General features: G+C 38.5%; 1 protein-coding gene across 1 annotated transcript in view; it reads right to left on the minus strand.

Moving 5' to 3' along the window:
* Positions 1–12,630, minus strand: part of Arhgap5 (Rho GTPase activating protein 5) — a 72,988-nt gene extending 60,358 nt beyond the window's left edge. The window contains exon 1 of the mRNA XM_023721826.1: positions 12,378–12,630. The gene's annotated coding sequence lies outside the window, so the exon portion shown is untranslated. The remainder of the gene's footprint in view (positions 1–12,377) is intronic.
* Positions 12,631–12,853: the final 223 nt, after the last annotated feature.

The following is a 12,853-nucleotide window of genomic DNA, read 5'->3' on the forward strand; positions in this document are numbered from 1 at the left end:
GCTTGCCAGGGAAGTGCTTATTCCACTAGGCCTTCTCCCCAGCGCCTAATTCCTACATTTTAAAAAAACACCTAAAACCTAAAAATTTTCGTTTTGCCCCTTTTCACAAAACTACTATACTCAATAAAAAGTATTAACTTTAAAAAATTTTAAGCCTCCAAATTATTATGCTATTTCAGAAAATTCCTACGGGTCTGTTGTGGTTTGTATTTGGATGTCTCTTCAAAGCCTCATGCACTCAAGCAGGAGGAGGGATTGACCCAGTATTGGGAGGTAGGGCCTGGCCTGAAGAGTCAGAGGAGCAGGTATGGATAGGACCTGAAAGGGTATATTTTCATTCTCAGCTTCTTCCTCCCTACTCTGCTTCCTTGCTGCCATGATGTGAACAGCTTTTCCTCTACTATGCCTGTCTTGCTATTCTGCCTTGCAGCCAGCAGACTTTAAACTGAAAATGTCAGCCCAAATAAAATCTCTTCTCCTTTGAGTTCTGAGTGTTAAACAGTGTCCCAGCTATGACCACCTGACCATGTAGTTCAGAAGCCTTGGGAACTAGTTTAAAGGAGTTTGGAAAGGTTTGGAGATGCAGCTAAAGCTCTACAACAATGATAGCAAACCTTTTAGAGCTTTCAATGATATAGCCCACTGCAGTATGCCATAGCTTTGTCACCACTACCCTAGGATAATGTAAATCAAGATTCATGCTGAAAATTTTGTCAGCATTTTATGTCCTGAGACATTGTGGGAGACTGATTAAGTGCAGCAGATTAGTTAATATGACAGAGGATATTTCAAGTCAGCCCAACATTGAAGCTGTGGCAGAAGTACTGTTGGGGATCTTTTAATAAGAATCAAGTGCAAACTGCAAAGCTAGATGATTTTTAAACCTTTAAATTTCACCAGAAATTTCTATAAAGTCAGGGCCAGTAAAATTTTTGCCCAAGACAGCCTGGTTGCTTAAAAAAAAAAAAAAAAAAAAGGCATTAAAAGAAGCTTTACACATCAAGACACCAAGAAAAATACCTTTAGGTATCTTTATATATGAATATAAAGCCATAAGACCACTACCCTTCAAAGCCTAACTGATGCAAAAATGGAAGATTTTGCTTTGGGAAGATTAATCTAGGGCACCATGGTGGTGGGGTGGTGGGGGTGGGTTGTTTAAAGAGCACTGATTTTTTGGGATTCAGTTTACAGTATCTAGCTATCCATGCTTTCAAAGGCCTCTGCTGGCAGAAGACCTTACCATCATTCACACGAGACTAGTTATACAAGCATGCAAAAATCCAAGAATCAGGGAGTATTCAAAGAGGTTTCCACTCAGTTTTTAGAAGTTTTAGGAGGTAATGCAGTGTGCACTGTGAGGGAGTAAGTAAAGCTGAGAGTGAAGTCAAACCTAGAGGTCCCAGGAAGTTGGAGAAGCCAGAAATGTAGCATGTCTGAGAAAAAACATAGGCAGTGAGTGAAACCACCTGACAGAAACCATGAAAGCTGTAACCACCAGAAATACAGTAGTACAAGCCCTTTGGAGTTCACATCTAACCAAAGCTTACCCCAGATACTGGATAAGCAACTGGAGGATTTAATATTCACTCTTTGGTTTTAACTCCCTTTAGTCCTATACTTCTCTATCCCTGGGCTCCTCCTTTTTGGAATGGGAAAGGTTTATCTTGTGCCACTGTATGTCAACGGTGTTTAACTCTCTTTCACTTTTATAGGGCGTATAGCTAAGCACTGGGCTAGACTTTGGACTTCAACTTTCAATACTGCTGGAAATGCTAAGACTTTGGCAACTCTTAGAAACAGACTGTGCACTTTGCAAAAAAGCAATGTACATGAGCATTTGGAGGGCCAGGGTGGTTTATATCTGCATGTACCCCCAAAGCCTTTTGCTCAGAGGGGGGGCTTATGAAAAGTATATGAATTATATGGGCATTAGAACTGGCTTGGTGTTGAGAATTGGAACATAACTGGAAAAGGCAGGTTACTAGAGGCATAACCTCAAAGGGTCTCTCTCTCCCCAATTCTTCCTTTCATTCTGCTTCCTTGCTGTCATAGTGAACAGCTTTTTTCTGTTACACCCTCTTACCAGTGTCTTACTTTGGAGCCAGTGGACTGAATATGTGAGCAGAAATAAACCTCTCCTCCTTAATACTGCAGAGGTTGGATACTGTATCCCAGTAACAAGAAAACAAGCCCTATTTGTAAGACACACTCATAATTACTATTTTGTGGTATCTTATTACTACTATAACCCTGGCCCACCATCTCTGGCCCCAGATTATTCCAAAATTTTCTAATTTCTCCATTTCACTTTGGGTCCCTTTCTTCAATCTATTCCAGAGTATGCCTTTTAAGTATAACTTAGAGCCACTCCAGTCTTCTGTTCACAATTTTCTAGTTCTGTAATTAAAGGCCAAGTCATTTCCATGACCAACTGTAAAGTCTGCCTTTTTCAACCTAAGTAGCGTAATATTCTTCCAATTCTAATTCTAGTCACACAACATGTTACTCATGCTCCTGCCTCTGCACTTTCTTTTCCCAGAACCACCAAAGATACTATACAACTTATTCATTGTTAACTTTTTTCCTTTCCCTATTCTACCCCAGATCTAAAAGGGCATGTTAAGGCTTGTGTCTGGATGTTGGACATAATTTTACCATGTGGTGTCTTACTACTACTATAACCCTGGCCCACCATTTCTGGTCCCAGATTATTCCAAAATTTAGCCTCAGGCAAACATAGGTGTGGCTTTTCAGGGGTAGCAGGATCTAGAGTGTGTGATGTTGAGATAAATTACTAAATTAGCCCACTGATTGGTTTGACAATAGCTCTGGGTGTGGATAATGGGAAGGCCTATGCAGGGTGAGTGTTATTCATTCCAAGGGTGGGTAGCTTGGATAGAATATAAGGAACAGAAAAAGGGTACTGTCCTCAACCCCTGCTTGTTGTCTTCTGCCTGTCTGCTTGCTCTGTGATGCCCCTCTGCGATGGAGCCAGCAACTATGAACTAAAACTTTTACAAATTTTGAGCTAAATAAACCTTACCTTCCTTAATATTAAGTGTCTGGTACTGTGTCTCAGCAATAAGAGAAAAATAAATAAGAAAAGCCATAAAGGCACAAAGCTTTGTTTTTTTCCACGAGTATATTCCAGAGGTCTAGAATGCTTCCCACACAATAGTCACTCAATAAATATATGAATCCAAACAAATGAGAAAATCAAAATTTTCAAAAATGAAGCCATCACAAAGGCAAACTAGGATCTATAATGCATTGTGTCTGAATAACCATCTAATTTTTATTTATAAAACTCAAAACTAACTTTAGAAAATAAAAATGAGTATAGTTCCAAATAGTTAATTCAAAATACTGGGCTATTTAAAATTTTTTTCACTACATTTCTAAGACTTAATACACTGAAGAAGTAATTTTTTAATCACCCAATGGGAGCAGGGACAGTACTGGAAATTGAACTTAGGACCTTTGTACTGAGTTCCATCTCAATTCCTTTTCACTTTTACTTTGACACAGAACCACACTAAGTCACTAAATTGACAGAGCTGGGCTCAAACTTGCACTTTTCCTGCTTTAACCTCTGACTGCTAGGATTACAGGCTTGCACCACGGTACCTAGCCAGAATTACATGATCTTAAATAAAATATCCCTTATATAAACAAATACTGATAAAAAAGACCTAAGTCTTTTTCCACAACCATACCTTCCACAATCTTATGCAAACTTATCCAGCATAGTTTAAGAAAAACTAAACTGTATACTAAAATATGTAGTGTAATACTATTCCTCAATATTGCTAATTCTCAATGACCAATTTATCAATGCTATGATAAGCAAGAAAAGGAAATGACATTTTAGAACATATGGGATAGTTACATAATTCAACAATGCTCTACTAGTAGGTATCAAATTTCATTTTATTTTGCCTTTAAATGAAGGCAAAACATAAGTATGCAACATTTAGATTTAAATCAACCTTAAAGATATCATTCCTATGAATTAGTCTTAGACAAGATTATAATTTAGACAAATTATCAAGAGAATCTATCCCAAATGTCAATTTATGTAGCAACTAAACCTTGAAGCACTGGAATTTTTCTTTAACCAAATACTGGCACCCAGAACAATGCCTGACACAATGAGTGCTCATCAAATACCTGATTTTAAAAAAAGACAATATGCAAAGTATTAATTATTGAAACTGTCCTACTAATCGATTTTGAAACTGTCTCATTGCTATTTCTCAATATAATTATGTAAAAAATTAAAATTAAAAATCAATTAAAAAATCAATTTTTAGGTTCAGATTACTCAGCTCTAAAACTACTAGGTAATCCTAAAATAACAGATACAGGCACAAATAACAATTACATACTGCATGGACCCATAAGGTCTGGTGCAATAGAATATTCTAATATAAAAAGTTTTTTTTTTTTTTTTTTTCTTTAAAGAACTACAGGGGCCAGCAAGATAGCTCAGCAGTCTAAAGCACTTGCTTAGGCAAGTACACAGGGACTGCAGTTCAATCTCCAACACCACATGCCAGACCAGCCCCACTCCCAGGTTAGGCTGAGCCTGCCAAAAAAATAAAAATAAAGAACTACAGCTTGATCATTAACACACATACTTTCCAAACTCCAAATAAACAGGACTTGGGAACTTTTGAATCTATTCAACAAAGGTAATTGTGCTTGTATTCACTTTCTAAAAATTTTATGGAGAAAAGGTAAAATTTCTAATAAATAATAGAATAACAGTTAATATATCATGTTTTTATCTTTACAGTAGTTGCTCAGAGTAAAAGATATGGGCATAAAAATTTCTCCAGTCAATATTAGCACAAACTTTCCTTCTCTATGAACTGAGACACTAATAAACATAACTTGCATTTTTTCTCCCTTTTCCCTTCCTTTTCTCTTTCCAAGTTCCTTTTTCCCTTTTTAGCAATTTCTTCCCATTTCACAGTATCTATTGTACATTCTAAATTTTATTTACTGTTTCAATTTTTCACACTAGGGAGACAATACAATGTTTACACATGTGCCTGACTTACCTCATTAATGAGTATGGTTCCAAGTGGCATTCATTTACCTATAAAAGGCTCAAGCTTATCCTTCTTTATGGCTGAGTAGTACTCCTTTGTTTAAAAGACCACATTTTTTAAGCTGTTCCTCAGTTGATGGGGATTTGGGCTGCTTCCAAGATTTAGCTATGACAAATTGTGCTGCTATAAACCCGGGTGCACATATACTACTATGGTATAATTCTTCTGAGAAAACAACCAGAAGGGATGAATAGCTGGGTAAAATGAGACCTTTTAATCCTAGTTTTTTGAGGAATCTCACACCAAAGGGATGAATAGCTGGGTGGAATGGGATCTCTAATCCTATTTTTTTGAGGAAGCTCCACATTGATTTCAATAGTGGTTGTACCAGTTCCACCAATAGTGGAGAAGGATTACTTTTCCCCACAGCATTTGTTATTGGTTGATTTCTTGATGATAACCATTCTTTTTCAGGTTAGAATCTCCGTAATTTTAAATTGCACCTCTCGAATGACCAGTGTTGTTGAACATTTTTTCATATATTTGCCATTTATACTTCATCTGAGAAGTGTGTATTCATCTCAGATGCCCATTTTTGGATTGGGTCTTTGAATTCAGGGGCGGCATCAGACTTTTTTCAATTCTTTATATGTTCTAGACGAAAGTACTCTGTCTGAGGGACAATTAGTTAAAATTTCTTCCCACTTTGTGGATTATCTTTCTGTTATTGATTTCTTTTGCTATGAAAAAGCTTTTTAGTAAGATTACCAACTGTTGATTCTTTCAAATATTTTTCCCATGAGGTCTGGCTATATTCATGATCATTCTGCCTACACCCATGGCTTCAAAATTTCTACCTACTTTCTCTTCCAGCAGATTGAGTGTTTAATATTTAGATCTTCAATTCATTTTGACTTTAGTGCACGGTAATAGACATGGGTCTAATTTTAATCTGCAGGATGTGGAAAGTCAATCTTCCAGTACCATGTATTAAAGAAGCCACCTTTCTTCCAGAAAATGTGTTTGGCTCCTTTTTCAAAGATAAGGTGACTGAGTGTGTTTGTGCTTATGAGTGTATCTTCAAGTCTGTTCCACTGATCCGCTGATTCTTAGGTCTTTTTTTTTTTTTTTGCCAATACTATGCTGATTTTATCACTGTTGCTTTGTAGCATAATTTCAAGTCAGGGATTGTGATGCTTCCTGCCTTGTATTTGTTGGCCAGGATTGCCTTTGCTATTCTAGGTCTCTTCTGATTCTAGATGAACTTTAAGAATGCTTTCTCTAGTTCTGTCATACCCATTTTTGATATTCAAGTTACCATCTGGAAGAAAAAAAGGTTTCATTGCTAAAAATAATATAAAATCAATGATCAAGCCCACTCTCAAACAGGTTAACTGCATATTCTTTTAACTACAGCCCCTTTTGATATCATGTTTATATTATATTCCCAAAGCCTTTGGCGGTATGAAAGTTATTTCAAATTCTTCTTAGTCTTTCCTTATTCTGTGGTAAAAACAGAATAACGGTTCATCTTATTTATATCAACTGTGGAAAACAACCTCTAAGTACTTACTATATTTTTTGTGAAAGGTTCTGAAAGTCCAAAGGCATGTACGGAGAAATCCACTAATCCAGTCTAGGTCTGAGTGTTTTCTTCCTACTTTGGAGGCCTACATAGTAAGAATAAGGACCTAACTTGACATTCAATATTATAAGATACAGGAAAGAAATCATCATCTTCAGAGACTGGGAAGATAGCTCGGTGGTCTAAGCACCTGCCTGGCAAGCACAAGGACCCAGGTTCAATCCCCGGTACTACATTCCATGCCGGCCCTGGAAACCAGGTGTGGTGGCACACACATGTAACCCCAGCCCTGGGGAGGCTGAGACAGGCGGATCACTATGAGTTCAAGCTGCGCAGTGAGACCCTGTACCAAATACATAAATGTGAGATTAAAAAAAAATTTTAGAGAAATAATCTTTATTATGCAAAAAAATTATGTAAGTTTTAATAATTTTTTTAAGATGAAACATTTGGTGATGGGAACACTAAAAGGTCAAGTAATCACAGGAAAGGGCATAGAAATAAAACATTAATTCAAGGGGGGGAGTAAAAAAATGGAGAACACTTTCCACATTGTATTTTTAAGAATCTTTATGATACCATAGCTGAAGAAATATAAGCTATGTACTAGACCATGGAGTTGATATATACAATAGGAATTCAAAGAAATGAGAGGTAAGTAAAAGCCAAGATCAAACTGAATTTGGAACATTTTTTTGTAAAGAGCCAGGCAACAAAAAATTTTAAGCTTTGTACTCTGTATTATGACATCCTACTTGGCTATATCTTCAGGGTGCAAAAATAGCCACAGACAGTATTTAAATGATTATGGTTATCACAATAAAACTTTAGTGACGCTGAAATTTGAACTTCATGCAATTTTTACAAATCACTAGTAGTACATTCTTATAATTTTTGGGGCTGGGGAGATAGCGCAGTAGAATAAGCGCTTGCCTGATAAGTGCAAGGGCCTGAGTTCAATCCCTGGTTCCACCAAAAAAAAAAAAGAAAAAAGAAAAGAAAAGAAACATTCTTACAAATTTCTCCCAAACTATCTAAAAATGTAAAAAAACATTATACTGGTTTTGGGGCCGGGGAGATGGCTCAGTGGAATAAGCGCTTCCATGGCAAGCACAAGGGTCTGAGTTCAAACCCCAGTTCCGCAAAAAAAAGAAATTATACTGGTTTTGAGTGACTCTTTGAAAAGTAGTACAGTCTAGGGTATGGTGATTAAACACAACAGAAATACCACAAAGTGTCTACAGCCATGCCATCCTGAATGTACCCTATCTTGTTTGATCTCAGAAGCTAAGCAGGGTCAGGCCTGGTTAGTACTTGAATGAGAGAAATACTTGAAAGTAGGAAAATAAAACTTAAAGATATTAAATATGAGTATCATTTTTATGAGCAAACAGGAAAGCAACGGACTGAATCTGGCGAGGCACAAAGACCAAATAACACATACACATTTTCACTTAAAACAGCAGTATTTATACTATAATTGAAAAGAGAAATCCAATTCTGAGCTTGATAAATGGCTACCAGAGAAATAAAAAACAGTGTTTTATAGTGAAAATGTATCACTTTCAGCAATAGATGGTGATATCACCTGACTTTCAAGTGTTATTTCCTAAGACAAAATTTTAGTAACGAGAAAAGACAAGGTCAAGCCAGGCAAAACTTCAAGACCCTAAACTTGAAAAATTATGTAAGAGATCATTTAACACCCTTAGAAAACATCTGAGGAGTTGTATACTTCTCTATTAATTGTGTGTTATACACACAACATCTCTATTAACTAAGTATACATATATAACCCCTTCTCTATATATATATGTACTTAGTTAACAATTTACAAGAGTTGAAATCTGAATCTTGCAACACCCCAATCATTAGAATGTTAATTTTCTACTAGCTGTCTAAATAATAAAAAAATAATTTCATAAAAATTTATAAGCGGGTATTATCTTGACTCTCAGAAGCTAAGTGCAGTAATAATACAATTTGAGGACACTAAGAAAACATGGTAAACAGGAAGGACACGCACAATTTGCCAATGCTGTTTAACAATATCAATATAGTAACTTTGATAGTTACACTACCTAATATATTTATCCACCATCCCTTCTACATCCTTGCATCAATACTTTTTCACATCTTTCAATTTTACTTAATAGGGTACAAACTGATGTTCCTTTGTTTTTAAGTTCTATTTTCTTCTCCAATTTGTCCCATACTTCCCAGTGCTTTTCGTCCATGTTTTCAGTAAAATACCTAAATATCTTCTCCCCAATACACTATCCAAATTCTATGCCTTCAAGTATTCTCTCCTTTATTTGAACTACTTTATAAAGGAGTAATGCTTTATACTTTCTTATAGCATTCACAACACCTAGCTTTTCAGCAGAAAATAATCAGGGATAATAACATAGGCTACACCTAGCTTAAGCTAGAAAAACGAACACTTACTTTATTATTAACTTTTCATAATGAAAAACTTGAGAATTAAACCAAGTGACAAATAATAGTCATATTAAATCATAAAATTAGTTATATAACTTTGTCCAAAGTAATAGCTTTAATTTTAAGTAAAATCCACTGATGACAAAAATATATATATATAACTGTTTCATTTTACTGTATATCTCAGCCATTGTGGATAGTAAGCTTCCAAAATTCATTGGGGCGGTCAAAAGCCCATCTCTGTCTCTCTTAAACTCTTACTTGTAGCTGAAACATTCAAAATGTTTCCTCTTTTCTGACAAAGACCCTGGCAGGAATAGTTGTTCTTTTTGTACCTCTCAGTACTTTTAACTATTTACTCTTTAAATAAAGCTTGAGCTCCCCTTGTCTCTTTATAATCTCTGAGGCAAGGACATAGTAAATGCTACACAAAAGTAACCTCAATTAACAAATCAGAGATTATAACATTTTTTAAATGCAAATAATCTCATGGGTTCTTTTTTTTTTTTTTTTTTTTTGAGGATTGAACTCAGGCCCTTGCGCTTGCCAGGGAAGCATTTATTCCACTGAGCCATCTCCCCAGCCCTTCGTGGTTTTTTTTTTTAAGTTTTATTTAAGTATAACACATTTAATAGATCAAAAACAGAAGCTGTCTTGGTCTGAATGGATGGAAGAGTGTGTGAGTGTGTGTGTGTGTGTGTGTGTGTGTGTGTGTACCACAGGGACCAAGGAACACAGTTTAAAAACCAATTAAGATTTATATTTAAAAGTCTGGGCACTGAACTAGTTTCTCCAGAAAATCACATTCCCCTGGTATACTTTAAAAGATCACATTCCCTTGGCATACTTTAAAAGTATATGACAAGTAGTGTCTTTTAGGAATGAATATAGAACACTACAATGATTCTCAAAAGTCACTATCTGTACACTTTGATGTTTTATAAAAAAAGAAAACCCTGAGTGCCCAAATTAAGTTTTCAAATAGTACCTATGGAAGTTTAAGTTGAGATAAAACTTAGAAAAATCCCTATTATATCACTTTATACAGTTTTTGAATACTAAGGCAAGACTTACTGTATATCCTGCTGTTAAACATGTTTAATGTCTTCATGAGATGTACTTTTTCTTCAATTAAAAGTTATAAAACTTACTCTAAGCTGTACCATAACTAAAAATACAAAAAAGAAATACAAACATATTTCATTCCTTAGAAAATCTTAACCTTGAAGGTCAATATAATTCATTTCCTCTAAAATACTAAAATAAGTACACTAAATAAGCCTTTCAAACAAAAAGAGGGGAAGAATAGAAATGGTTTTCAAAACATTTAGGATAAGTATCCACTGAGGGAATTAAGATACTAGCTTTGTCTCACATTTTGAGTTGTTAAAGTTGTTTCAGTGAGAGGGAGGTTAAGTCACTAAAAAAAAAAAAAAAAAAAAAAAAAAAAAAAAAAAAAAAACTGACAAAGATAACAAAATTCTTTCCCAATTCTTACATCAAAGTGTAACTAATCCCTCTCCCAATGTTCTTAATAATTAATATACAATGGTAAAATAAGACATGCTGACCTGGGTTTAAAAAATGTAGGCCACGTACTACAACCAAATAGATGGTCATCTAATAATCTGTATCATCCCATGCTGCTTTAGATCAATTATATCAATAGTGCTCTTTCAAGTTAAAAGTACATGCATACCACCCAGGCTTTCAATTCAGTATTTAAAGTGTTATGCTGCTTTCCAAGTTTTTAGTGAACCATACTTAAACACTCTGCTTCTATACAGATACAAAAAATTTGGATCAATTACAAAGAGCAAATAACAAAGGAGAGAAAGTAACTTAAAGAAAATTTTACTCTGGAAACTGTCTAATAGGTTAGCTATGTTGTAAGTATGCTGTTAGTATGTATATCTGAACATATTAAGTATTCATATTAAAGTACAAGTGAACTGGAATTGACAGGAAAAACAATTCCAAACACATATTACCGGTGTTATTCTTCAATCAAAATACTTTTTCGAGTGGCTGAAATTGTTTAGAACTATTTTTTTAAATGATTTAGACAACTCTTCCGTGAAGTAACTAACAGTCTCAATACAGATAAACATCCCTAACATCCTGTTCAAATTGAAATTTGTTTTGGATTTCAGTGGTACCCCTCCCCCTCTCCTAACACCTGTAGAAGGCAATACTGTACATGCAAATACAGAGGTGTTCCAATGTTTTACAGCAGAACATTTGAACGGCTGCCACTGTTTCCTACCTATTTCAAAGGAACAAGTAAATTATGGAAATTTAAAACGCGCACACAAATCTATGTATATATTTGTTTTGATCTGAATTTAAAACATTTAATTCCTTTTAGGCATTGGTCAGAAGTAGATTTCTATCATGGTAAAAGTGTAAGCGCCTCCGCTGGAACTTTTTGGGAACTAGTAGCCATCCTAACAGTCCGCCCTTCTAAGTACCTTACAGCCTCAGCTACACCCAGAGCCTCCCTCACTTGCAATTCACACACTGGGAGGGAGGGTTCGAGGGAGCCGAGTGTGTGTATTTATGTGTGGATAAGTGCACGCGCACTCCCGCGCAGCGCCCCACCCCCACCCCGATACTTTTCTTTGGTAGAAACAGAGACTCTAAAGGTTACCCTGGCGAAAACTCATAATCAGAGTCCCAACCCTGGCATAGTCAACAGACAAGACTCATGTGTTTTAGTTGCGCAGTGCAACTTCTCACACCCTGGCCCAAGCTCAAAGCGCAGATGGGAATTTGGTGAAGAGAAACCAGGGAGGAGTCGGGGAGATAAGGAAAAAGTGAAAGGGCCGATCCCACAGAAAGGCGTTTAAGTTTGCAACCGAGATCAGGTTTCGCGAATCTGCGCCCACCCCCTCTCTCCCTTCCGGGTGGAACTCGTTAACAGCAGCAGCAACCCGGCCAAACACCGCCACCTTCCTTCCCCACGCACCCCACGAGCCCAGGGCAAGAGAGGGTGGCGAGCGAGAGCGGACGTCTGGCGGGGCCGGCTCGATCCCGAGCCGCCAGCAGGCCTCGCAGACCCCGGCCCGTCACCTGTGGAGAAGGCGCCCTCCGCCCGGCCTCTCTGCCCTTCACGCCGACCGTGCTCCCGCCGCGGCAGCCGCTCCCGCCCGTCCTGCGAGGTCCCGGGCTGCACCAGGCTCCCCTCTGCGGCCGGGGCCCCAGCCCTTGAACTGGTTACAACCGGCGGCGGGAGGGTCCTGCGGGGAGGAGGCGGGCAGGCCCGGAGTGCGGGGGTCGCCAGGTCCTACCTAACAGCGTCGCTCTCCTCCGTCTCCTCCTCAACGGCAGCGGCCCCGGCGGTGGCAGCGGCAGCGACATTCCTGGGGAGCGCTCCCGCCGCCGCCGCCGCCTCCTCCTCCACTCTCTGCTCGCCTCTCGTCCCCGGCGCGCTCACCGAGCGCCGCGTCCCTCCAGCCACTTCCCCCGCCCTCCCAACACACACGCCCCGAAACCCTGAGCCCCACGGCTCCCGCTGCCTGGTAACCTGCCCGCGCTGTCTCCCCGCCACCAGCGGTGGCCCCGTTCCTCCCCCCTTCCCTTGAGCCCGCCGCCGCGCTGGGCTCAGTAATGGCGGCCACTCGGGCTCCCTCGCGCTGACGGATCCCTCTCCCTCTCTCCCGAACTTTACCTCAGCATCTCTCCCGGCGCGCACCGCCGGAACGCGCGCGCGCGCGAAGCCACACGCCCGGCCAGGGGCTGAGGGGCGGCGCAGCCGGGACCCGGA

The sequence above is a fragment of the Octodon degus genome, unplaced genomic scaffold, assembly GCF_000260255.1.
Source record: "Octodon degus isolate 3935 unplaced genomic scaffold, OctDeg1.0 scaffold00086, whole genome shotgun sequence".
Lineage (NCBI taxonomy): Eukaryota > Metazoa > Chordata > Mammalia > Rodentia > Octodontidae > Octodon > Octodon degus.